At 41.7% G+C, this 26,267-nt stretch overlaps 1 long non-coding RNA gene across 1 annotated transcript in view; it reads left to right on the top strand.

The window, feature by feature from the left end:
* LOC123836789 (uncharacterized) overlaps positions 1-26,267 on the top strand; it is a 131,647-nt gene that overhangs the window by 2,903 nt on the left and 102,477 nt on the right. Inside the window, exons 2-6 of the long non-coding RNA XR_010413831.1 lie at positions 94-402; positions 1,994-2,228; positions 5,168-5,349; positions 18,574-19,157; positions 19,276-19,647. This is a non-coding gene — a long non-coding RNA (uncharacterized LOC123836789). The remainder of the gene's footprint in view (positions 1-93; positions 403-1,993; positions 2,229-5,167; positions 5,350-18,573; positions 19,158-19,275; positions 19,648-26,267) is intronic.

Raw genomic sequence — 26,267 nt, 5'->3', positions numbered from 1 at the left:
TATTCGGAGCCCATAGCTCTGGGGGCGATGGGTCTTGCTACATGATCTTTTTATTTATTTATTTATTTATTTATTTTATTTTTTATTTGACAGAGAGAGAGAGTACAAGCAGTGGGAATGGCAAGCAGAGGCAGAGGGAGAGGGAGAAGCAGGCCCCCCCACTCAGCAGGGACCCCGATGCAAGGCTCGATCCCAGGACCCTGAGACCATGACTGAGCCAAAGGCAGAAGCTTAACCGACTGAGCCACCCAGGTGCCCCTTGCTACATGATCTTAAGACAGCATGGCTGGGTCGCAATATCTTCCCAGGAGAAAAACTTGGTCAGTTTTATTCATAGCTCTGGTCTCTCTAGGGCTCAGCAAAGTCTGCTCTTGGGAAGACCTCTGGGGAACAGAGAGACAGGTACTAATAATTATGCCTCCCTTTAACCTAAAAGACTTTTTCTTGGTCCAAGCTTCTAAGCATCCATTTCTTTCTTCTTGAAGGGGGCTTTTGATCCTTAAAGCAAAGAGACACTGGAAAGAGGGCTCAGGCCATACCCAGATATGTCAGAACACTTGGGTCTATAGACAGGGGTCTCATAAAGTCTGCTAACACAGGCAACTTTCTGACATATTTGACCACTTTTAAGTGGTCGATAATGATGCATGCATTTGAAGGTTGGGGAAGGTCACTGAGTGGTTCCAGCAGAAGAATGTGTCATCCCATTACACCCAAGTGGTTGGATGATAAATTTCCCAAACCAGAGTGGATGATGTGGCCAACAGGAGAGGGCCACATGCTTGCTAGATCTGAATTACAGTTTTAGTCAATGAAAATCAGAGACACAGATCACCTGCGGCAAGGCATCACTGATGCAGGCATGGGGGGCAGAAGGAACTGCTGCCCTAATGCACTGTGTCCATTGCAATGTACCTGTGCATCACTTTAAGAGAAGCGACACTGACTATAACATGTGATGCCATTTCACATGTGGTGTCTTGTAACATCAATGAATTATTCTCTGTTGATTTGCCTGTGTATCCAGACTGTCCATAGTTTTTATCACCACCATTTAAAATGTTTTCATCATAGTCTATTGGCATGCCATAACGTAAACATTCTTCAACTTTTGTGTGTGTAGGTTGTTTCTTTTTTTCTATCGTAAAATTCTGTAAACGCTGGAAGTAAGCACACACATTTCCCCATATTTTAGATTAGTTAATTAAGATGAGTGTTCACCAGGGGGAGAAAGATTAAGGACCGTTTGAAGAGTGGCAGGAGGAAGAGGGTCCAAGGAGCAGTGACTTGGCGAAGGCATTTCCTTGTCCGCACCACACTCCTCCTGGCGCTCTGTCGTCTGTCTACAGGATGTCCCCAATGTGTAACAGAAAACTCCTCACAGCAGGCTAGTGAAGGATTTGACAATCTGATGACCAATGACTCTGTGGACCTTGAATGGAAATACTGTACCCCTAATCTGTTTAGGGGAGGAAGTGAAGTGAGGAAAAACCTCCCATCTACACACAACGGTGCTTTTTGTGCAACAATGTGAGAAATACATGCATTTCTATGTTACACGTCTTGTTCCAACCTATATGTGGGTTGTTTTCTTTCCTTTGCATTCTCTCAAAGCAGGTTAATGGTCCGCGGGAGAGATGATTTCCCTGGCCAAAGAGGTAGAAGACATTTGTGCAAGAGGCAAAGAACGTGTCACTGTGGGTCCTTCGGATGCCTTCCCTTGTTTTATTGAATGACCTTAAAGAAGAGTTTACTGTCTTTCTTTTCTCTATTAGGAATTAAAATAGGAGACTTTAGATGAGGTCTTGTTTTAAAAAAGGTATTTTCTTTGAGAAAAAAAGGGCCTCTCCTTTGCATGTTTGAGTTTGACATGATGAAGTTTAGGAAAAACTTATTTGACAGTTGGTTATGTTTCTTCTGGGTGATTTATTTAGAGATATGTGTACGTCTAAACTGCTTAAAGGTGTTTATGACAGATTTCTCACTTTCATAGGGGATATGTAACATTGCAGAATGATGGGATTTTGTAGCCTCCAGCTGGTGGAATTGTACATATTTGTAGAAGTGTTGGAAGATGCTGAGAATGATTTTGCAGAGTTTTAAAGTAGAGTGTCCAGCCACGTGAAGTAAGGGAAGAATGAACATCAAGTAAGCGCCTACTTTGTGCCAGGCACAGAGCTGTGCTTATACAACTGTCAGCCCACTTAATTCTCATGACAACCTAGGAGGTAGGTACTGTTATTTCCCCATTTTACTCAGCATCAGTAGAAGAATTTGGACAAAGAAGCTTGATTTCCTAGTTAGATGCTTGATCCACTGTATTGTCCTTGGGGCCAGCGAAGCTGTTCCCCACTTCCAGAAGTTGAGTGCTTTGTTGAGGCTTCTCTAGGGTCAGAAGTGGCTGCTCAGCACCACTCTCACAGCGGGACATTCTAAGAACAGAAGAAGTCATTGCCAAGGAGAATGGTTATTTGTCCTGGCTTTAGCAATTTGCCAAGTCCAATAAAAAATAAGTCCCAAAGCAGTCATATGTTTCAAATCTGAATGTTAACAGCTGTGCTCTTATTTCTTTGCTGACTATAATTCTACAATGCTAAGCTTTTCCTCTGTGTTTAGAAAAAGCTCTACCTTTACCTTAATGTCTGGCCATACCACCCAACTGTATATTCCAAATTTGCACCCAATTTCCCATTTCTTTCTATATATTTCTTTCTTTTCCTTTTTTTAATTTTAATTTAATTAGCCAACATACAGTACATCATTAGTTTGGGATGTAATGTTCAACGATTCATTAGTTGCATATAACACCCAGTTCTCATTACATTATATTTCTTTCTTCTTAAGGAGTGATCTCTATAGGGCTAAAATTTTAAAACAGCAAATCGCTAAACTCTTAATCTTCCTCTAACTTCTAAATTTATGCTTTTGGAACACACACACACATATATTTTAGTAATGTTTTAGGAAGTCTTTCTACCCCTGTCCAGAAAGAAACTTCAAGAACCAATTTTTTCTTTATTTCCTTCCTTCTTCCTTCCTTCCTTTCTCTTATTCCTCTCTCCCCTTTTTTCTCTTCTTTCTTTCTTTCTTTCATTACTTCAAGGGAAAATGATCCCTTAACGTGTATGTGAGAACACTGAATGATGGCTGGATGTTTCGTGTTCCTTTCTGGTCTCTGAATTCTGAGTCACTGAGTTTGTATTTTTAAGTCACACCTGTGGGCGAAGTTGTCTTTAAACTAGTGTCCATGATTTAAAATGCCAACCAACCAAAAAACCCACTCCCTAAAAAAAATGAACAAACCAACCAAAAACCCCTCAAATTGAACCAAAAACCTCTCCAAAAAAATCAGGTCCTCATTTGGGATCAAAGCCAGACTATTTTTTCCCCCAAATTCCTCTCGCTCTGCAGAGAAGGTACATCTCTGAACATGCCAAATGGAAATTTGGATATGACCAACACTTTTAAAATTCTAAAGTCCTTTAAATATTCATTGTTTTCCAGTTCTTTATGATCATAAAATTCTTCTCATTAGAAAGCTCACCTTGGAAAGAGCGAGGGGAGGAGCGAGTTTGGGAGGCTGCTGTTTTCCTGCCTCCCGCTTGCTCAGAAATCGGCCAGTCATTGGCGAGACATCCGGCTGTGGGTGCTGGAGGGTCCTAGTTCGAATCTGTAAGGACTGAGATGTGTCCCTCCAAATCTATCACCAGGGCTGGACGGACCCCACTGAAGCCTCTCTGGTGGGGGTGAGGGTGGGAATTCTTGGAGGCAAAGATGCCAGAATTTTCTATAGGATGAGCCTGTAGAACTTGTTTATAGGTTGGCTATCAAGCTAGAAAGGCATAGGGCTGGGGACGTGACTGACAGCTGCATTTGCTCAGTACTTTATACAAGACAGAGATGATCTTTCCTTTATTCATTGAAGAATGTGTAAGAGGGCTGCTGGTGACGACAGTGGGGTGGGGTAGGGGAAGGAAGGCCACTCCTTTCAGCCCCTTCATGGAACCTCTACTGATGAGGAGCCTCCTGGGATAGAACTATGACCATGTTGGAGGTTGGGCATGTTGGCAAACTGACGATGAGAGAAACTGGGGCAAGTGCATCTGCCTGAGTCTGCAGAAGGGGCAGGCAAGCCTAGAAACTTTTTCCATCACGGGAGGGGAGAAGCATTTCCAGGTTTCACCATGCATCCTGTGATTTGTCTCCTTGATTAAATGTCTGGGTTCTAGAAGCTGCTTTACTAATGATCTCTTAAGGAATGGAGAACCATGGAATCTCTCAAGTAATCTTGCCCACATGAACTCCAGTGGGTGATGAGGCATCCTGCTTCATTTTGCCTCAGAACAATTTGGGCACCATGAGAGCCCAAATGTAGCTGGGGCAGGGCGCTTCAGCAAGTAAAGGAGGATGGGCATCACTTTGTATACTGGTGTGATTCTGTTTTTTTGCTTTTTTTTTTTTTTTTTTTAAGTCCTACTGTGGTAGTCAGTGGCACAAGGGGTGGACATCTAGTGGTACCCCTCTTCACTGAGTTTCAGTAGCATCTGTGCCGGTAGATTCTCAGTGAGTCTCATAGGCACCCTAGATGTTGGCTTCTCAGCCTTGAGCCTCCTACACCCTGGTGGGGTGTTTCTGCTGGCCAGTCCCAGCCCACATCACTCTGCCTTCCAACCTTTGCCCAGCCACTGTGGACCAGCTCTGGCTCAGGTCAGCCCAGAGAATTTCCCCACCCCCCAGTAGGCATCAACCACACCTTTTCAGTGAGATCTGAATCCCAGCCTTGGAAGCTGGGAGTGTTCTCCTTTCCAAGTTTGTTCTTTCATTAGGCGTTCTCCTTCATCTCTTGGGTATTCTTTAGAGTTCTCTTTATCCCTTTATAGTCAACCCCCGCTTATGGTTAATAATTCTTTTTTTTTTAGATTTTTTTTTATTTTTTAAATTTTATTTTTATTATGTTATGTTAGTCACCATACAGTACATCATTAGTTTTTGATGTAGTGTTCTATGATTCATTGTTTTCGTATAATATATTAAGGTCTCCTTGTTAAAATTGTTGTGTGGTTTCTGTCTCCTAACTAGACCCTGATTGATACAAGATGATAGTAGGATAATTGCTAGAAATACTGAGTTTGTTCCCTTATATATTTTACTTCCTTCTTATTTGAAGCCTAGAGTTGAGGAGGAGAAGGAATCTCCGTCATGGTCCTGACAGGTGCCAGCCCTCGGAAGCTGTGAGTTGCATCCAGTGGAACTGGGTCCCACTCACCCAGGCTCACTGAAGATTTCTATACTTGCCAAAATGGGCAGAATGGATGAGAATTGATAGTGTAACACTAGCTTCACATGTGGGTGAGTGGAACCTGGAGAAAACCAGCTTGAATTTCCTGCTTGTCCAGAGGGATGGAAACTCAGTATCGGAATGAAGTTGAAAGAAAATACAGACAAGACTCCCTCAGTGAATCTGCTATATGATAGTTATATTTTTTATGTCAAATCATTGACAAATATATAAATATAAAAGGTGACCTGAATTTAATAATGCTTCCATAAACTTGTATTTTATTATTTATAAAGTGTTTAGAAACACTTGAAAAAGTGGTGCATATATCAATCTATTTATTTATTATTTAGTCTCTATAGACGAGAGGGTTTCCTGCCTGAAGGTAATAACTCCATAACCCCACTGGGATCCGAGGCTCACAGGCTTGGATCTAGTGTTAAATTATAAGAATGGAAATAATACTGATAGCCAAGTGCTCATTAACGTATAACACTGAAATCATATCATCTTTTAAAAAGTCTTAGCAAAAGATGCAGAAATCTGGCTTTCATTTGCCAAGTCTCCATCTCTACTGTGTAATTTTCTTTGTCCATACTTTGAAAGGGGAAGCAATCATTGCTTGTCTGTTTGCACTTCCTGCAAGAAGATGCTACTCTGGATGAAATGCACTGGCCTTCGCCGGGCAGCTTGAGGATCCCACTGAGGGAGCAGTCGGCTGCTGGCCACTGGCTGGGTGATGCACAGAGAACAACAAGCCCCAGAGCTTGTCCCTGTCCCCAGCTGTCCACATCCTCATTCTCATCCTTATTTCCCCGATTTTTCTTCTGGAACTAGGAGAAGCCCCTGATGTGCCTTTCTCTTTCTCTACCTTTCATATTTTAAAAAGTAGGATACTAATATTTATGAAGACATGAACTAATATTTAACCTTTCCTGACACCCAGTAAACATGCTTACTTGGCTCCATGGCACAGGTCTACACTACATTAATCCAGAGAATACCAATAGGAAAAAGGAAATGATGAAAGCAAATGCACCACTAGCTACAGAAACACTTCATTTAACAAAATCAGGAAAGAGAATATATTTCCCTAAGTTTGATGTGATAAAATAAAGTGATAATACTTCGGTTTCTTTAATTTCATGTCCTCTGCTCTGTTTTCCCTTTGACCACTAACAACACTCAGCTGTGTCCCTTTGTGACCCAATGACTGTGTGCCTGAGAGCCTGGGGCCGATGAGAAGGGGACCTGCTTGCTCTCTACCAATTTTCAGCTTCTTTTTACCGCCAGCCCCTGAGACTCAGCCCTTCCTGTTGTGAGTCTAGTGTTTGGCTAAACTGGAGAAGGAACTTAATGATGGTATTGGAAAGACTTTCTTGACAAAATTCATTTTCTGGATATGGGAAATAAGGATTCTGGACTTCATAAATGTGACTTATGGGGCAATTAGACATCTTGGCAGCTCTTTTGGGTCTAGCATGGATGTCTGGAAATTATATGTCAACTCCCACCCTCATGCTAGAGTCTAAAGTTTTCTGGCCTCCCCAAGAAGGGACATGGTGATTAAATAAATGATCACTAAGTGAAAGACAAGAAGAAAGAAAATAAGTCATTTCATAAAATGGGAGAATAAAGGAAAAAATGAAATTTTTACATTTTGGTACTTTTTTTCCCTTGGATTTTCCCCAATCTTAGTTTCCTTAGTGCCAAAGTTTTGATAGTTCTATGTAATGACTTAAGAAAGTCACACTACATGACTATGCAGACATCTACCTTGCAGTCCCAGTAGTGGGTATTGGGATATTTGTGTCCACTCCTGGATGGAGAAATTGATCATTGAGGGTGAATTTAACAGGCATCAAGGATGTAATCTTTTCTCACTCATCTTTTATGATAATGAACAACCTAAACATAAGTTGAAATTGGTGATTGGTGGAGGGTTGGGGAAGGAGCTTTCCTTTGCCCCCGACCTTTGCTTCCTGCCACTGTCACCCTGGCAGTGGTCACCCTCTGGGTCTCAGTTTCTCCTGAGCTCTTATGTATTAGCTCCACCTCTCAATCCACTTCACATGCAGGTTATTGCTTTGTCTTGGTGTATGGGGAATGTCTGTTAAAGTTGATCTGAAAATATTTGTAGAATTAAGTGGGGTTGGGTCGGATTGCAGATGTTCAAAAGAAACCTATGTTTGGCAAAAAAGGAAAACAAAGTGAGAAATATTGCTCTTCTTTCCGAAGAAAAACCACATAGAGTTTTTGGAGTTGTGGAATAGTTTTAGGAATTGGCTCCAAACACAAGTTCCTGCCTGTGTTCCTGAGCAACCCAGGGTATTCTTCCAACTGAGCCAACACCTGTCCAGTAACCCCTTGGGCTTTGGTTTCACCACCTGTGAGAAATAGTTGTGAAGCTCAGGGCTCATATGAACAAATGCCGAAGCAGGTCAAGTGTGTGCCTGCCCAGCTCCCACGTTTGTTTTTCTTCTAGCTTCCACACTTCCCACAGGAACTCAGGGCTTTTGGCAAGTGTATAATCAAGACATTGCAAGACAGTCCTGATTTTGAAGATTCAGTGTAAATGTTCCCCAAAGCTTAGTTGAATTTGTTTGATAGTGAATTCTAGTTTTAGTCTTGGGAAACATGGATATAGGCTTACAGTGGAGACCCACTGCCCTGAAATGTCCCATTCCCTGAGGACCTGAGCTCAGCTTTTTGCTGAGCCACCTTATCTATGGTGCTAGCGGTTGAGAACGACTTACTGGGTCAGCTTATAGGAGGATTTATAGTTAAAACAGGTAAGCCAATTTCTCAACTCAGGGGTAACCAAGTGTTTCTGTGTTTTTAATTGTGGGCTACAGACATGACCAGAAATCCAAATGTGTGTGAACATTGTTAACATTTTCTTTTTTAGAATGATAATTTGAGGGGGTTTGAGAATTAGACATGACTTGAACATGAGTAGAATGTGTGGAGTCTGGTCACATCCTTTTTCTGATGTCAGTAATCCTTCTTAAGCTTCATGGTTGAGGTTTAGTGATTAAAACATGAAAAGCTCAAAATTATACCATTAAACAAAGATTCACTGCAAACTTGCCAGTGTGAGCCTCGTAGCAGTCACTCAACCAAAGCAGTCTATGTGTCTGTCTGGATTCCTGTTAGTAAGTTCAGGAAGCAAATAGCTCTGGATAGTGAGGGATAGTTATATTAGAGCATGTGTGCAACTTACTAAAAGCAAACCAAACCCTGTGTATTTTTTCTTTTTTGGGGGGGGGGGGCAAGGTGGTATTTAGGTTGCCTGGTTGTTATCTGTCCCCAAGCAGTGGTTTTTAAACTTTTTACCCATCAGATTTTTCTTTAAGTGAAACATTACTCTAAAAAAAGCTAATACTAAGACAGATGAAACAGAAGTGCCCTAGTTGAAAGCTGGGTTGGCAGCTGAGCCTTCACTCTTGGTTTTTCCTCTTGAAGTAGCGCATGAGCACTTCTGCAGAACTGCCAGCCTCTTAAGGAATGTTTGGGAGTCCATTCATTGAAAGGAATGACTCTTTGGAATCTACCTGGTCCATGTGAATTTGACTCCTACTGGACTAATCAAGTATCCCTGAAGCCTAGTGGACCCCCAGAATCCTCCTGCCTATAATACGGTCAAAGAAATATGACCTTTGGCCAGAAAATAATACTGTGCCAATTTTGACTCATGAAAGACTCACTCAACCTAGGTGGATATTCAGAGCAAACCATTTTCCAAGCCAACACATGGAGAAAAACAAAGTTTTACCCTAATTGGCATTTCTGTTTTGAATGGAGAATGGAACTTGGAAGACAGTGGGGAGGTAGGCTGGTGGCTCTGAGATGCAGTGTTCAGGACGAATGAAATGTTGGAATCTTGTGTCCTGATTTACTCACTGGTGTATGAGCTTGAGGGGTGGATAATACATATTTTCCTCTTTTCGTAAAAGGTCCGGGTTGGGCCAGATGACAGTTGGAAGCTGACCTCAGAAGGCCCTGTTTGGAAGGCTCGTGTGTATCACATGAGGAAAGCTGTGGGGATGTCACCCGGCCAGCTCTTCACTATGCCAAGCTGGGTCTCCATAGCTTCAAAGTCATTCCAGTATAATTGAAAACATGTGCTGAAATATGCATTTTCTTAAGGTTCAAAATTTCCTTGTGATGTACTTTCCATACCATTTTGAATTAAATGCAGAGGATGACAATGCTGTGGCCAAAAACTTGTATGTCAGTATATAAGTGTTTTAAAACAAATCTTTTAAGAGTAAAAATCCTGATGAATATACAGAAGACTGAATCACAGTTCTGAGAAAGGAGACAGGTGAGGAGCCTAAAGGAAAAGGCTTAGAGTAGTAGTTCTCAATGCAACATCATTATAATTCATAATTTCGTACAAATGTTTTATGCTCTTGCTTTCTTTTTTTTTAAATTAAATTTAATTTTTAAAAAAATTTTATTATGTTATGTTAGTCACCATACAATGCATCATTAGTTTTTGATGTAGTGATGATTAGTTTTGATGTAGTTTTGATGTAGTGATGTAGTGATTCATTGTTTTCGTATAACACCCAGTTAGGCTCTTGCTTTCTTGAAAATGATTCTTCTATCTGGACATTATGTTTGTGACTTCCTCAAAGAGGAAACAAGGCATCTGCCCGTATTTATCCTGCACAAGTTCCCATCTGTGACAATATCAAATGCCTATATGGACCAAACAGTAAATTATGGGAGTGAAGCCAGAAGGTGGAGGCTTGGCCACCTGGACACAGGGCTCATTTGAAGGGAGCTGCCATCGAGAAAGGCCAATGTAGTATAGCCACGACTTCTGATTTTTCAAGATAGGCTGGGAATTAATATTTCTAATGTAAAAATCTCCTGGTTTTTAAAGTTTTGGAAATTAAAGATGTAAATATAGTGTGTGGTCCAATAAATATCTCTGAAGGCCAGGCCAGGCCCTGGGCAATGTCTGGTCTGCAGAGTGTGAGGCTGGTCTCTGAAAAGTTAGCAGGCAGCAGAGCCTTATAGAAAGGTGGGACAAGCATTTCTGTTGAGGTAGAGTGGGGTGGGAGAATGGGGTTAGTCCCATCTCTATTTACCTTAATTGAGGTGGGGAAGGGGGTGTGGGAGCCCCCTTCAAGGTGGAGTCAGAGATTGTAGTGACAGGAAAGAACTCGGTTTTGCCATCTGTGTGTTGCTTTCCTGCATGTCTCTTTTACCTTTCACTTTTCACAGCACATTTCACTTCAGAAATTTTTGGTTATCAAGTATGTGGAGGCTTTTCCCCCTACCAACAAATTCTTTGTGACACCAGCTCGGCAACCTACAGTTTAACTCAATTCTGACACTACCAGCCTAGAGAAAGCATCAGAGTCCACAGGTGAAGGCTCAGCCCCACAATGTGGCCCCCCACTTCAGGTGACAAATGCAAGTAGTAGGTCCCCAGGTTATCCAAAACTTCTGTCCAATTTGGCTACAAATTGGGGATTCAGTTTCAATTGATTTGCTAGAGCAGCTCACACAACTCAGGGGAACACTTATTTCTGTTTACCAATTAAGGGAAGTGATAAAGGACACATATGAGTAGCTAGATGAAGAGGTACATAGGGCAAGGTCTAGGAGGGTCCCCAGTGCAGAAGCTTCTATTCCCGTGGAGTTGGGGGGAGCATCACCCTCCTAGTGTGGATATGTTCACCAACCTGGAAGCTCCCTGAACCCTGTACTATTGGGATTTTAGGGTGGCTTCCCCACATAAGCATGATCAATTATTAACCATGTTTTTACCCTTCTTTCCTCTCTGGAGGATGAAAGGGAGGGCTGGAAATTTTTTTTTTTTTTAAGATTTTATTTATTTATTTGACAGAGAGAGATAGCGAGAGCAGGAACACAAGCAGGGGGAGTGGGAGAGCGAGAAGCAGGCTTCCTGCCGAGCAGGGAGCCTGATGTGGGACTCGATCCCAGGACCCTGGGATCATGACCTGAGCCGAAGGCAGACGCTTAACGACTGAGCCACCCAGGCGCCCAGGGAGGGCTGGAAATTCTAATGGCTTGGTCTTTCTGGTAGCCAGTCCCTATCCAGGAGCCCACTAGAGTTGCCTCATTGGAACAAAAGATGCTCTTTGTGCTCTTATCACTTAGAAATTTACAAGGGTTTTAGGAGATCTATGTCAGGGAGGGGGACAAAGACAAATATTAGAACAAGAGATACTCCTAGTATTCTTATCACTTATGAAATTCCAAGATTTTTAGGAATTCTGTGCCAGGAACTGGTGGCAGGGACCAATATATATATTTTCTATGACACAGTAGAAATCCAAATGTTGGTAGAAGTAGGTGAGATCAAATGTTCTAACTATGACAGGGGAATCTCTGTCTACTTATGGAATGATACAAGACCGACAAGCCAACAGACACAAAGGTTTACTAGGCTGGGAAGAGCCTGAGGAGTCTTCTTGCCTTTACAGTTTCCAACATAGTGGAGCTCAGGGATGGGCAATGCCAATTTGTTTCTTAGGATCAGAGGTTAAGAAAGGAAAAAAAAGAAAGGAATCCAGAGGAGAGGAGTTCTAATTCTGACCAAGTTGGAGTAACAAGGACCAGATTTACTCTCACACTTGAAACAAACAAACAGACAAACAAAAATCAGGGGTGTCTGGGTGGCTCAGTCAGTTAAGTGTCTGACTTTTGGTTTCAGCTCAAGTTGTGATCTCATGGATCGTGAGATAGAGCCCTATGTCAGGCTCCACATTCAGTGGGGAGTCTGCTTGAAGATTCTCTCCCTCTGCCCCTCCCCTACTCTCTCTCTTTCTCTCTCTCTCTAAATAAATAAATCTTAAAAAAAAAAAGGAAACCAGACAAAATATGTGAAACAATGGTTTTCAAAACACTAAACATTGGACAATGGAGTAATTCCTGAGATATGGAAAACAAATGAGGTGAGTCCTGTGATTGCCCCAGCTTACTGCTTTGAGAGTTTAGGCTGCAGCACAGAGAGGGGAACTCCACATGGGACACCCACAGGACACTCCACAACCAGTGGACACCCCAGATTGAGGAGAGAGAACCAAGGTGGCTAGAGTTCACAGGACTGACTTCTGGAGAGGAGAGAACTACACAGAGAAAGAACTCTGGAGATATGCTGAGAGCACCTCTCGAGTATTCATCAGAACACTGATCACCACATGCATGTGGAGAGTACTTGAGACCAGGAAGGCACTCTCTGAAAGGTTTAGAGGGAACAGCATCCAGTATCTATACAGGGTCAGCAATAATGCTTGTTCCCCCCAGCCAGATCGAAAAGCCCTATAATTCATGTGAAATTGGGTAGAGTATCCTGAAGGGTCTGGTCACTGTAGTGGGGTATAATTAGTTCTAGACTAAACTGTTTTGGTTCTGCCTAACAAGACTTAAAAACAAGACCTAAAAGGATCAAACTGGTTCTAAGAAACTTAACTGCACCCCAGAACAAAGTTTGAGAATATTTATGGGTATACAAAAATATCCAATACCTAACAAATGAAAATTCAAAATATCTGACATCTGATAAAAAATTGCCATGCATGCAAAGAAACAGGGGAACACAGTTCATAATGAGGAAAAAAGTCAAAATTGAAGCCAACCCAGAGCTGACAAATATTAGAATTAGCAGGCAAAGACATTTTATATGCTTGAAAGTTAAGGAGAGAAATGGAAGTTATAAAAACCCCAATAGAGCTTCTAGGGATGAAAACTACAGTGTCTCAGATAAAAATACACTGAATGGGGTTGAAAGCAGATTAGATATTATACAAGAAAAATTTAATGAAAAGATTGAAGACAGAGAAATAAAAACCAGGCAAAATTAAACCAAGATAGAAAAAAAGAAGAAAACAATAACAATAGTAAAACTATAATAATAAAACAGAGTCTCAGTGATCTGTGGGACAACTATAAGCGGTATGATGTATACGCAATTGGAGTCTCCCTAGAAGGGGGTCAGAAAAAATATTTGATGAAATAATGACTGATAGTTTCTCAAATATGATACAAACTATATACTCATAGATCCAAGCAGTTCAATGAACCCCAAGGAGAAGAAACACACACGGAAAACTACACAAAGGCACATCTCAAATTACTCAAAACCAGTGATAAAGAGAAAATGTCAAAAGCAGCCAGTGGGGAAAATATACATTTGTACAGAGGAACAAAGGTAAGGATGATGGCAGATATCTCCAGAGGCAATGCAGGCAAGAGCATAGTGGTGTAGCATCTTTAAAGTACTATTGAATGAAAAAAAATCCCACAACAACAAAATCTCTGTCAACCTAGAATTCTATACTTAGCAAAAATATCTTTCAAAGAATGAAGATGAAATAAGACTTTTTTAGACATGCCAAGGCTAAAAGAATTCACCAGTGACCTACATTATAAGAAATTTTAAAGAAAATCTTACAGGCAGAAGAAAAATTATAGCAGATGAAAATATGGCTCTAAACAGAAGAATGAAGAGTGCTAGAAATAGTAACTATGTGGATAAATGTAAAAACATTTTTTCTTACTATTTAAATCTCCTTGAAATATAATTAAACAAATAAACAAAAACAATGTTGTGTGGGGTTTAAAACATATATAGAAGTAAAGCATAATGGGGTGCCTGGGTGGCTCAGTCAGTTAGGTGTCTGCCTTCGGCTCAGGTCATGATCGTAGGGTCTTGGGATCTAGCCCCACATCAGACTCCCTGCTTACTGGGAAGCCTGCTTCGCCTTCTCCTCCCTCCTTGTGCTCTCTCTTGCTATCTCTGTGTGTCTCTCTCAAACATATAAATAAAATCTTAAAAAAAAAAAGAAATAAAAAAAGTACAGCATAATGTATAAACTTGTCAAATCACTAAGTTGTACACCTGAAACTAATAAAACATTGTGTATCAACTGTACTAAAAAAAAAAAAGTAAAAGTAAAATGTGTGACAAAAACCGCAAAGACAGTGGTGAAGAAATGAAGAGTCTTATAAAGTTCTCACTTTATATGGAAGTGCTATAATATTGCTTGAAGTTAAACTGTGATAAATCAAAGGTGTATACTATAAGCTCTAAGAAATCATGAAAATAACAAAGAGCCAAAGAGCTATAGCTAATAAGTCAACGAATGATGAAAATGGAACCATGGAAAATATTAAATTGCTCCAAAGCAATAGGAAAAAAAGAACAAAGACCAGATGGGACACACAGAGAACAAGATAATAGTCTTAAACCTAATTGTATCAATAATCACATTAAGTGTAAATGGTCTAAACACCTTGTTATAGGTTGAATTGTGTCTTCCTGGAAGAGATATGTTAGAGTCCTAACCCCCAGTTCCTTAGAGTGTGACCTTTCTTGTAGATAGGGTCTCTGTAGGGACAGTCAAATTAAAATAAGGTTGTTAGGGTGGACCCTAATCCAATATGATTGGTGTTTTTATAAAAAGGGGAAATTTGGGTGCAGAGATAGATATGCATAGAGAGAAGACACCATGAAGTCATAAGGAGAAGATAGCCATCTACTAATGGAGGAGAGAGGCCTGGGTCAGATCTCATCCTCACAGCCTTTAGAAAGAAGATACCTTGCCCAACACTGTGATTTTTGGACCTCTAGCCTCCAGAATTGTGAGATGGTAGATTTCTGTTGTGTAAGCCTACTTTGTGGTACTTTGTTACAGCAGCCCTAGAAAATTAATACATTTATTAAGTGGAAGAGGTTGTTAGATTGGATAAAAAGTGAGACCCAACTTTATGCTCTCTGCAAGAAACACACTTTAAAAATAAAGATACGAGTAGACAAAGTAAAACTATAGAAAAAGATATGCCATGCTAACACTAATCAAAAGAAAGCTGGGGTGGTTACATTAGTATCTGACAATGTAGATGTCAGAACAGAAATAAAGAGGGTCAATTTATAATGATAAAGGGGTCAGTTCATCAGGAGGTCATAACAATCATAAACTTTCATGTACCTAATAGCAGACCTTCAAAATACATAATGCAGAAACTGATAGAACTACAAGGAGAAATAGCTAAGCCACAATCAAGTCAGAGATTTCAATGACACTCTCTCAATAATGAATAAAACAAGTAGACAGAAAAATTGCCAGGATATAGAAGTCCTGAAAAACACTATTAACCATCTTGACCTAATCGACATTTATAGAACATTAAAATTAACAATAGCAGTATACATCTTCTTTTCAAGTTCACATAGAACATTTACTAAGATAGACCAGTTATTGGGCCATAAAAGAAGTCTCAATACATTGAAAAGAATTCTAGTTATAAAATATATATTATCTGATCATAATGGAATTAAATGAGATATCAGTAACAGAGAGATCTCTGGAAACTTCCCAGATCTTTGGCAATTACACAACATACTTCTAAAATTCATGGATCAAAGAAGAATCCAAAAGATAAATTAGAAAGTGTTTTGAACTAAATTAAAATGAAGATACAACATTTAAAGTTTGTGACACGACACTAATTGGTACAATGGGAAAATTAGGGCACTAAATGCCTATATTAGAAAAGAAGAAAGGTCTCAATCAACGATTCCAGCTTACTAATCAGGAAACAATAAAAAAAGAGCAAAGTAAACTCAAAATAAGCAGAAGAAAGGAAACAAGAATGAAATTAATGGACTATAAACAAAAAACCATAGAGAACATTAACAAGACAAAAACTGCTTTTTTTTTGAGAAAATCAATAAAACTGATAAGCTTCACCATACTGATCAGGGAAAAAAGAGAAGATACAATTACCAATATAAAAAATGAGAGACAGATCCTACAGATATTAAGGGATAATAAAGGACTATTCTGAACAAATTTTATTCTAATAAATTTGACAACTTAGATGAAATGGACACATTCCTTGAAAGATACAAACTACTAAAGCTCACTCAAAAAGAGATAGATAACCTAAAGAGTCCTATTAAAGACACTGAATTTGGAGTTATAAATCTTCCCACAAAGAAAACTTCTGCCCCAAATGCCTTTACTGATGAATCATACGAAACATTTAAGGAAAAACTTACATCAGTTTTACCCAAACTCTTGTGGACAATTGAAGAAAAGGGGATACTTCATAAATTATTTTATGAGGCTAATGTTACCTATTGATAAATGGTAAATGATAAAAAAAACAAAGACATTATAAGAAAAGAAAGCTACAGACATAATATCATCATAGGAATAGTTGTAAAAACTCTTAACAAACTCATAGCACATTGTACACAACAATATATAGACAGAATAATATATCATGGCCAGGAATATACTATATTTATCTCAGAAATGCAAAGTTTGTTTAAAATTTGAAAATTAACATACATAATTCCCCATGTTAACAAACTAAAACACACACGCACGCGTGCACACCAAAAACTAAGCCATATTGTCAAGAGCATTTGCCAAATTCAATATCCCTTTATGATAAACTCTCTTAGTTAAGGAGGAACAGAAGGAAACTTCCTCAACCTGATAAAGGAGTCTCTACAAAATGTCTCTGTTCTCATTTGCCTTGGAGTCAAGTACACAAAAAGTGATGGGTATTATGGAAGTAGCACAAGCTGCTGGGTCAGAGCACTTAAGTCTGAACCACAGCCTTCCCACCTCTCTGATCACACACACGTTAAAGAGCCCCTCTGAGCCTGCATGCTCTCATTTGTAACACAGAAATAATGGACAAAGAAGTTATGCTTTGTGACTGCACACATTAAAATTAGTACCTTCTCCGTTTTCTTCACCTGGTTCTGACAAAGGGGAGATTGGCTCAAGATGACAGGTTTCAGCATGCTTATTAGCCACAAATGTTTACTCCAGGTCTGCTCTGGGTAAGGCATCAGTAGGCTTGCTCTGGTCCTTGATTCCTTTTTGGAAGGACCTGGTGGAGTGGAGCAGAGTGGGGAAGAGGCTAGGAGGCAATCAGAAGATGAGGGGCACCTGGGTGGCTCAGTCGGTTGAGCCCCGGACTCTTGGTTTCAGCTCAGGTAATGATCTCAGGATCCTGGGATCAAACCCCTCGAGTGGGGCTCTGTGCTCAGCATGGAGTCTGCTGTCCCTCTCTCTCCCCCTCTGCTGCTCTAGTTGTTCAGCAAATAAAAATGTTTCCCTTATTACACTAAAACTCTCTTCTTAGGTGTGTGGGTGGGACAGACAACACTTGGTGAATGCTGTCAGCCTCTGTTTGTTTTACAGGTGTAGAAACTGGGATGACTAGAATACAGTCTTACACTCACACTTGACAGATTTTTGGAGCTATAAAACAGTTATACTCACTCTTGTCTCAATATTCCCATCCTTGAAATGGGGATGGTAATAGTTATAAGAATTACATTACTGTATTTTTTAAAAAGATTTTATTTATTTATTTTAGAGAGAGAGTGAGCAGGGGAAGGTGCAGAGGGGCAGGGAATGAGAATCTGAAGCAGACCCACCCTCAGCACAGAGCCCCACACAGGGCTCAATCCCACAACCCTGAGATCATGACCTGAGCTGAAACCAAGAGTCAGGCTCGACTGAATGAACCACCCAGGTGCCCCAGTTACTGTATATTTTGATGTGACTTGAAGACTCTGCAAAAGCTAAGGTTATCACTCATTTGCATGTCTAAATGGGACTGTTCATCAATTTTCGCCCACCTGCCTTTGGTGTCCCCCAGACCTGCACCTGCCGCCTGTCCCCCCACCCCTGCACCTGCACAAAGGTCATGCCTGCTCACCTCCTCTGCAGAGACATGCACACCAGGCCTTCCTACGGTCCGGGGCGCTTCCTCCAGACAAGGACAAAGCAGGGCATGAGGTCGGGACACCCTGGGTTTCGGACCCGGAGTACCCGGACCCTGAACATGAGCGAGGTTTGGAGAAGCCGCTATTCAAACCTTGGCTGTGGGGCTTCTCTGGCCAGTTGGAGGGTGTTGTCTTGTACCGTTCACCAGGCAGTGCTCCACGCCCTTCCTTGCGCTGTTGTCCGTCCCTGCCCACCCTCTGACCCCTATGCAGGAGGCGAGTTTCTATAACTTACTAACATTTCTCTTTCCAGTTTAGCCTCCGAGTGGTAATCAAAGATTTTGCCTGAGGAGGGCAGCCAGCTCCCAGCCTGCCTCCAGCCAGGCTTTGCTGGCGTGGCTCTGTGAGAGATAGCCCCCCATCGATGACTCCTTTGGGAAGGGGGCTGGTGGGTGCCTCTGTCCAGGATCAGCTCTGTTACGGTTCACTGTTCATCAGTCTCCAAACTGCGTCTTTTCGATTGTAATGCTAAGCGTTTCTTTTCTTTCCTAAACAGTACTTTATGATCGATTCCTGGGTTTTGTTTTAAGCACTTTGAAGAAGCAGGATGGCCTCCCCCCAAAATTTGATCTGGATCTCAAGAGGGCTGATGCTACACTCACAGTAAGAGGGTATATGAGAAGTTGATCACACACGTATGGAGGCTTTTGGGGAGAGCAGGCAGGCTCTCCTTGCTGGCCTGAAATGTCAGGAGAGACATTTGACCTGTCTCCTACCCCCAAAGAGGGAGCACTTGGGCCTTCTCAGCTCTCTCAGGTGTGGATGGAGGGGGAGTGGGTGGGGGAGGCTTAAAAGCTGTCAGGGAACATCAAAAAAGGGGACCATACTTTTTATTATAGGTTTATTTTGGATTTAAGAACAACTGTTCAAAATACAGAGACATTTTGTCACATGAGACAGGGTTTACCTGTCCTTAACTGATAACCAGATTCAAGGGTTTGGAAGTCTGTGGGCAACAAAGCCAGCAACACAGCCCATCTCACTTCCTCACACGCCCCATGTGAACTAAATCACCAGCAGATGACCTCCTGACACTGTGAGCGTGAAGCCTCAGGTCACGACTCTCCGGAAACATAAGAGGTGATTAAAATTGTCTTTAGCATTTATTTCAAAATTATTTCCTTGTTCAAAGTCTCAATGGCCCTATTAGCGAGGAAATTCAATTTCAAATGAGGATCCTTATGCTGCTTATTTCCAGATTTACATCTCCAGTGGGCACCTGTCACCTGAGATCCAGCAGGTGTATCTCCATCTGCGTGGAGAAAGCATCCCAGAGGGAACGTGCTCCCAGTACAGCGCCTGATTTACCCTTACAACTTGACCTTTCTCTTAACTTTCCCATCTTCCCAGTTGGACTATCCAAGATTCTAGAAGTCACTACTCTCACCCTCAAAAGTCATGTGGGTAGAGTTACAAAACAGAACCCAAATCTTAACCTCTCTTTTCGCTCTGCTTCCCCCAAGCCATCTCCGCAGGCTGTTTTCCTGCCTGCGCCCTGCAGGAACCCGAAGCAGCCCCCGTCTCGGTTCCTGTGCCCCTGCTGTGGGTTGAACTGTGTCCCCCCCAAGAGGTATGTTGAAGTCCTGACCCCTGGGAATTTTGAATGTGACCTATTTATTTATTTATAGATTTACTTATTTATTTTAGAGAGACAGAGAGAGAGAGTGCACGTGCGAGTAAGCACATGGGGAGGGGTAAGGGGACAGGGAGAGAGAGTCTTAAGTAGATTCCACTCTGAGCATGGAGCCTGACTCGGGGCTTGATCTCATGATCCTGAAATCGTGACCTGAGCTGAAACTAAGAGTCAGATGCTTAACTGACTGAGCCACCCAGCCATCCCGAATGTGACCTATTTAGAAATAGGGTCTGCAGGTGCAATGAAGTCCATCCTTAGGGTGGGTCCTGATCCAGTCTGACTGGTGTCCTTATCAGAGAAGACACACACACACACACACACACAGGGAAGGAACCATGGGAAGATCGAGGCAGAGTTTGGAGTGATGCAGCCACAAGCCCACGAACACTGGGGACACCAGAAGCGGAAGAGGCAATGAAAGATCTTCCCCTCATAGTATTGAATCACTGTATTGTGCACCTGAAACTAATATAACACTGGATGTTAAGTAACTGGAGTTAAAATAAAAACTAAAAAAAAAAAGAAAAGAAAAGAAACTACATTATCTCTTTACAAAAAGAAAATAAGAAAATTTAGTTGAGTCTTTCAATATTGTATTGAATAGTAGGTAGCTGGAGTTCAGTTCTAGTAACTATCATCAACAGGGAGAGCCCATCATGTCATAATTTACATATATAGAAGCATCTTTCAACTGTAAAGTACTACCTAAAACATTGTTAACAATTAAATGTGTTGCATGGACAAATAAGGATAGTGTGTCATACACAAAGTTATAATCACAACCTTTTGAGCGGAGGTCTGCAGAAGAAAAAAATCTAATTAATAAATTGAGACCTTGCAATAGGAAAAAAAAAAAAGAAGAAGAAGAAAGATCCTCTCCTAGAGGCTTCTGAAGGAGTGTGACCCTGTCAACACCATGATTTGGGGCTTCTGGCTTCCAGAGCTGTGAGGTAATCAGCTTCTGCTGTTTGACGCCCCCCACTTTGTGGTACTTCGCTCCTGCAGCTTTAGGAAGCTAATATAAGCCCTATAATCACCTTTTCACAAAGGATCCAGTGGGATCTTTTGAAACTGAATTCAGATTGTGTCCTTCTTCTGTATCAAAACCTCTACTGATTTTCCTTGGAACTTGGGATAAAATCCAAACTCTACACGAAGTTCCAGGACGCCTGGCACATCTGGCCCCACTATCTCTGACCTCATCTCTTACCCCTTTCTCTGTTCCTTATCTTCAGGACAAGCAGCCTGTTTGCATGTGGGACCTCACTTGCTAACATGGGATCTTTTTATTTGCTTGTCCTCTGTCCCCAAACGAATCAGCTGGAGTCACAAACCTTGCCCCACATATTAACCCTATTTGATTTCCTCCAGAGCGCTTATCCTCATGTGACATTTCTGTACTAGTTCGTTGTTGGTCCCCGCGCCTTCTAGGGGGAGCTCGTGAGACCTCAGCCTTGTCTGTGCAGGGCTGTGTCCTCAGTGTCCAGAACAGGGCCCTCCACTGCAGAGCGGGGCTTCATGGATGTTTGGTGAATGAATGTATAGCACGTGAAAATGTTTAAAGAAGGGTTTTGCTTTTATTAGGGACACCAGTAAATGAAAGAAACTTAATATTTACTGAATTTATTGACATTTTTTAAAGTATGCACGCATAAGTGCAATTCATGCTTTTCCTCAACTAATCTCCCTTGGTTCTTAATCCAGAAAGAGTAGTCAAACCTCACTGGGGAGAGGCCCACAGACATCTCCCAACCCCTACTGTCTAGGCAAACACCTGCTTTGCCATGAAACAAGAGTATCTTAGTCTAAGGGAGGCTCATTGCACCCTTTCCAAGGGCCAGTACTTAACAAAGTTAAGTACTGCTTGATCAAACAATTGTGACCAAGTGTTAACGCAGTACTTCTAGGTGAAGAGTAGGAAGGTAGTCAGTGCATCATTCTGTCATTTCACTCTAGGCTTGAACATTTTTAGAATGAAAAGTTGGAAAAAAATTAGCCAAAAAAATACTGTATGATTTCAAATTGCCTTTAGGAAAATTTTCTGCTGTAAGATTAAAGGACTAACGGCAGGTTTGTGTTAGACAATTGACTGTAGACTATTTGGTTAGTTCAGGAATACAATGCATTTGTGGGCCAATATGTATATTTTATGTGTTTTTAAGGTCAGTCAGAGGTTTTTCCAACAAACCAGGGCAAAATTTGCAGGTCACAATTGTGTCTTTTTCCTGCTGTGGAAAACTTGAGGTGTAGTTTTCATGGGTGAATGGTACTTGTCTCAGAAGGGACCTCAGCCCTCAGAGCCTCTCAGGGAGGACTTGGCTTCTGTGGAGCTTCAGGTGTCTTTCTAGGTCCCCCTGAAACTGTGTCAGGTGACTCCAGACTCAGGAACCAGGAGTCTATCCCACTTTCCTGAAAAGTGATCCTTCTTTCCAAAATATGATAATGCCTTGAGGTCTCATAAATGGTTGTCCCTCTGTGTTAGAAAACTTTTGCCTCCAGAAAGCCAATGTTAAAGGGCAGGTGGGTTAGCTGGAATTCCAGAAACCTCTGGACACACGAACCAAAGAGGTGAGAGTGAGGTCATTGTTCTGCCCACTATTTCTCTGACCCTGGAAGCTACCAGTGAACTTGTTGCAACTTCAGCTCCTTTCAGAGGGTCACCCAGGTGCTTGGAATCTTCAAGGGTGACTTACGTTTGTGCAAGAGTAAATGTCTCAGGCTTCACTGGTCAATGTGGTTGCTGCAGGCAAACCCATTGCCACTGATGGTGGGGATCCCTAGGATCCCTCTTCCCAGGACTTGGTGAGTCACTGCTGGACCACCCAGATCTTCTGGAAATGTTCCTTTCTAGCAGGTTCCTCATTCTCTCTGGGAAAGACTCTAGGCTGACTTGCTCCTGGTTTTGCAGACACATGTGGGCAGGTCTGACTCATGGTGAATGTAGCTTAAGCATAGGTGGGGACCCCTGCTCATAAAGGATTAGCAGGAGCTTTTCAGACTAGTTCAGAAAGTGATTGTAATATAACTTTGGGTGGGGAGTGGACAGAAAATTCTACAAGATGGGGAGATTTCTAGGGAGGGCAGGCCCTTGTGGGATGTTGGCAGGGCTGGCTTCATTGCCCAGAGATTCATGTAGTCACATGGGGCCCAGCCCTCGGAGATCCTTGCTCTGTGGCTGCCATCTTGAAATTCTTCATAATTTTATCTGCATTTATGTTTTGTAAGTGAAGTCCAGTGGGATGATGCAGCATGTGCAGGGGCCTCCCACTGCCTCCCTGGAACACATCTGCAGTTGCCTGCATCCTGCCTCCTGGAGCCTGGATCCTGCCCAGGTCTCTCTCCCTATCCCTGGCCCAAACCCATGCTACCCTCTATCCTGAGGCATTGGTTGGGGAGGTCCAGGTTCTCCTGCTCCCTCCACAGTCAGCCTTTCAGACTGGGCAGGGCAGTGGTCATCCTTCCCTGGGCTGGCCATGCCCAATTTGGGCAGAGCACTCGCCACTTGGTCCAGGTACCCAGTACATTCCTGCATAAAGATTGCAATCCCTTGGGGTCACCCATTCCCTGAGGATTAGAGCCATGAGCCCAAGGAAAGGGGAGGCTCACTTACGCTCTCCACTGGTGCTCTGATTTTCATTTGGCTTTGGGTTCCAGCAAATTCTATAGCTGGCCCTGCATGCTGGGAACCTAGCAGCTAAGCAGAGAGGAGAGAGATAGGGCAGCAGATTAACTCTTCCTACGTATTAATTCCATCACCATTTGGCCCTGGTCTCAGATGATGAAACTTACCTTTAAGAAACTTTGTTGACACTGTCCAGATTTCTTGATTTTATTCACATCATTTTGTCTGTCCTGGAATGTTTTCTACTAGGCTTTCTGATTTTCCAGCTTCTCCTTTTTTTTAGGGCTCATATTGACTCATCTGTCTCATAAGACTTTTGATCCCTCCCTCCAGGCAACATTGCTGACTTTCTGCACTGAACTCAAGGCTGCATCTTTCCCAGCTCTATTTGTGAATTAAACAGATTCCTTCTTTTTAATTTCAATTTTTATTTATTTTTTTCTTTTTTGAACCTCTTTCTTTTATTTTTTATTTAATTATTTTTTAAAATGTAAATTCAATTAATTAACATATAATGAATTAGTTTCAGAGGTAGACTTTAGTGATTCATCAGTCGCATATAACCCCCAGTGTTCATTACATCAGGTGCCCTCCTTAATGCCCATCACCCAGTTACCCCATCCCCACACCCCCGCCCCTCCAGCAACCCTCAGTTTGTTTCCTATGATTAAGAGTCTCCTATAGTTTGTCTCCCTCTCTGATTTCATCTTGTTTTATTTTTTCCCTCCCTTCCCTATGATCCTGTTTTGTTTCTTAAATTCCACATATGAGTGTGATCGTATGATAATTGTCTTTCTCTGATTGACTTATTTCGGTTAGCATAATACCCTCTAGTTCCATCCACATTGTTGAAAATGGCAAGATTTCATTTTTTTGATGGCTGAGTAGTATTCCATTGTATATATATATATACCATATTTTTTTATCCATTCATCTGTTGATAGACATCTTTGGTCTTTTCACAGTTTGGCTATTGGGGACACTGCTGCTATAAACATTGGGGTTCACATACCCCTTCGGATCCCTACATTTGTATCTTTGGGGTAAACACCCAGTAGTGCAATTGCTGGGTTGCAGGGTAGCTCTATTTTCAACTCGCCAAGGAACCTCCACACTGTTTTCCAGAGTGGCTGCTCCAGCTTGCATTCCCAATAACAGTGTAAGAGGTAAACAGATTTCTTATTGCACCTCCAGGGTTCATTGTTTGGCATCATTACTGAAATTTTCATGTGTTTATATTTTGTTTACATTACTGTGTTCTTGGCTCAGTCTCCTAGGTAGAGTAGATGCATGCAAAAATGTTTGTTGATTGAATGACATGTTGGGTGTATTGCAGCATTTTTAACAAATAAGGGCATTAAGGCCATGATTCCTTTGGAAGTGACTGATTGGTTGCAATCAAACTTTCAACTTGCTTGATCTTGGGAAGAAGTAACAACAAATTAGAAACTGACAACTGAAAAAGGAATATTTCAGCCAGAAGATATGGTTTCTACAGCAGTGGATTCGTTTGATTTGAACCCTGTTTTTAGTAATCATGAGGTCATTAAAGCTCTGAGTGATTAAACATAATTCTCACTGTGATATGAGCATGTGTGTCCTCCCAGACCCACAGATTGTTTTGTACCCCTAATCATGAGGGCGAGTGGGATTCTGGGAATTCAGGCAATCCTGCTTCAGTCATTGCTTGGCATTTGAAAGCCCACCCAGCCTGGTGCCAATGTATTTGGGCGGTACTTCACCTTCCTCTCTGCTGAATTTTCCCCCTGACTTGGGTGACATCCTGTGTCTTTGGAATTACGGCAACTTTCACTGCAGGATCCTCCACAGGAGGGCCCCCCAGTGCTGTGAAGCCCCTAGAACCCAAAGGGTTGAATTTCATCAAAAGATGCTTCTTTTTGGTCTTCTTTTTTTTTTTGCAAGTTTTTTTTAAAATTTTATTTTATTATGTTATGTTAGTCACCATACAATACATCATTAGTTTTTGATGTAGTGATTCATGATCCATTGTTTTCGTATAACACCCAGTGCTCCATGCAGTACGGGCCCTCCCTAATACCCATCACTGGGCTAACCCATCCCCCCACCCCCTCCCCTCTAAAACCCTCAGTTTGTTTCTCAGAGTCCATAGTCTCTCATGGTTCATCTCTCCGATTTTCCCCCCTTCGTTTTTCCCTTCCTTCTCCTAATGTCCTCCATGCTATTCCTTATGTTCCACAAATAAGTGAAACCATATGATAATTGACTTTCTCTGACTTATTTCCCTTAGCATAATCTCCTCCAGTCCCATCCATGTTGATGTAAAAGTTGGGTATTCATTCTTTCTGATGGCTGAGTAATATTCCATTGTATATATGGACCACATCTTCTTTATCCATTCAGAGGGTTCCCCTTTCTCCACAACCTCTCCAACATTTGTTGTTTCTTGCCTTGTCAACTTTTGCCATTCTAACTGGTGTAAGGTGGTATCTCAACGTGGTTTTGATTTGAATTTCCCTGATGACTAATGATGATTAACATTTTTCATGTGTCTGTTAGCCATTTGTATGTCTTCTTTGGAGAAGTGTCTGTTCATGACATAACAGACACTTCTTTTTGGATTTCTAATGATGAAGGTGAACACATGGGCCATTAGCTTCATTTTCTGAGGATTTTTGAGGTCATGCTTTAAAAATCATGAATGAAGTTAACATCTCCATTTTATGTGGTGCGTGAGTCCCACACGTGGAGTTCTTGTTTTTTTGCTTGGGTGGAGGAGAGCTGCGGAGGTGCTTTCGTCCCGGGAGCTCCTGAGGAGTTTAAAAACAGAGGCTCTGGGTTGAATGAAAAGGTCTCTATTCTTTCTTAAAATATTCACAGGATCTCATGCCAGAAAGCAAAACAAGATTGCTCCATTAGTCACCCAACAATGAAAGGAGAAAACCACCCACTT

The sequence above is a fragment of the Mirounga angustirostris genome, unplaced genomic scaffold (assembly GCF_029215605.1).
Source record: "Mirounga angustirostris isolate CCGP_5_RB_7025 unplaced genomic scaffold, mMirAng1.0.hap1 SCAF_8, whole genome shotgun sequence".
Classification (NCBI taxonomy): Eukaryota; Metazoa; Chordata; class Mammalia; order Carnivora; family Phocidae; genus Mirounga; species Mirounga angustirostris.
This window is presented reverse-complemented; position numbering and strand designations above follow the sequence as displayed.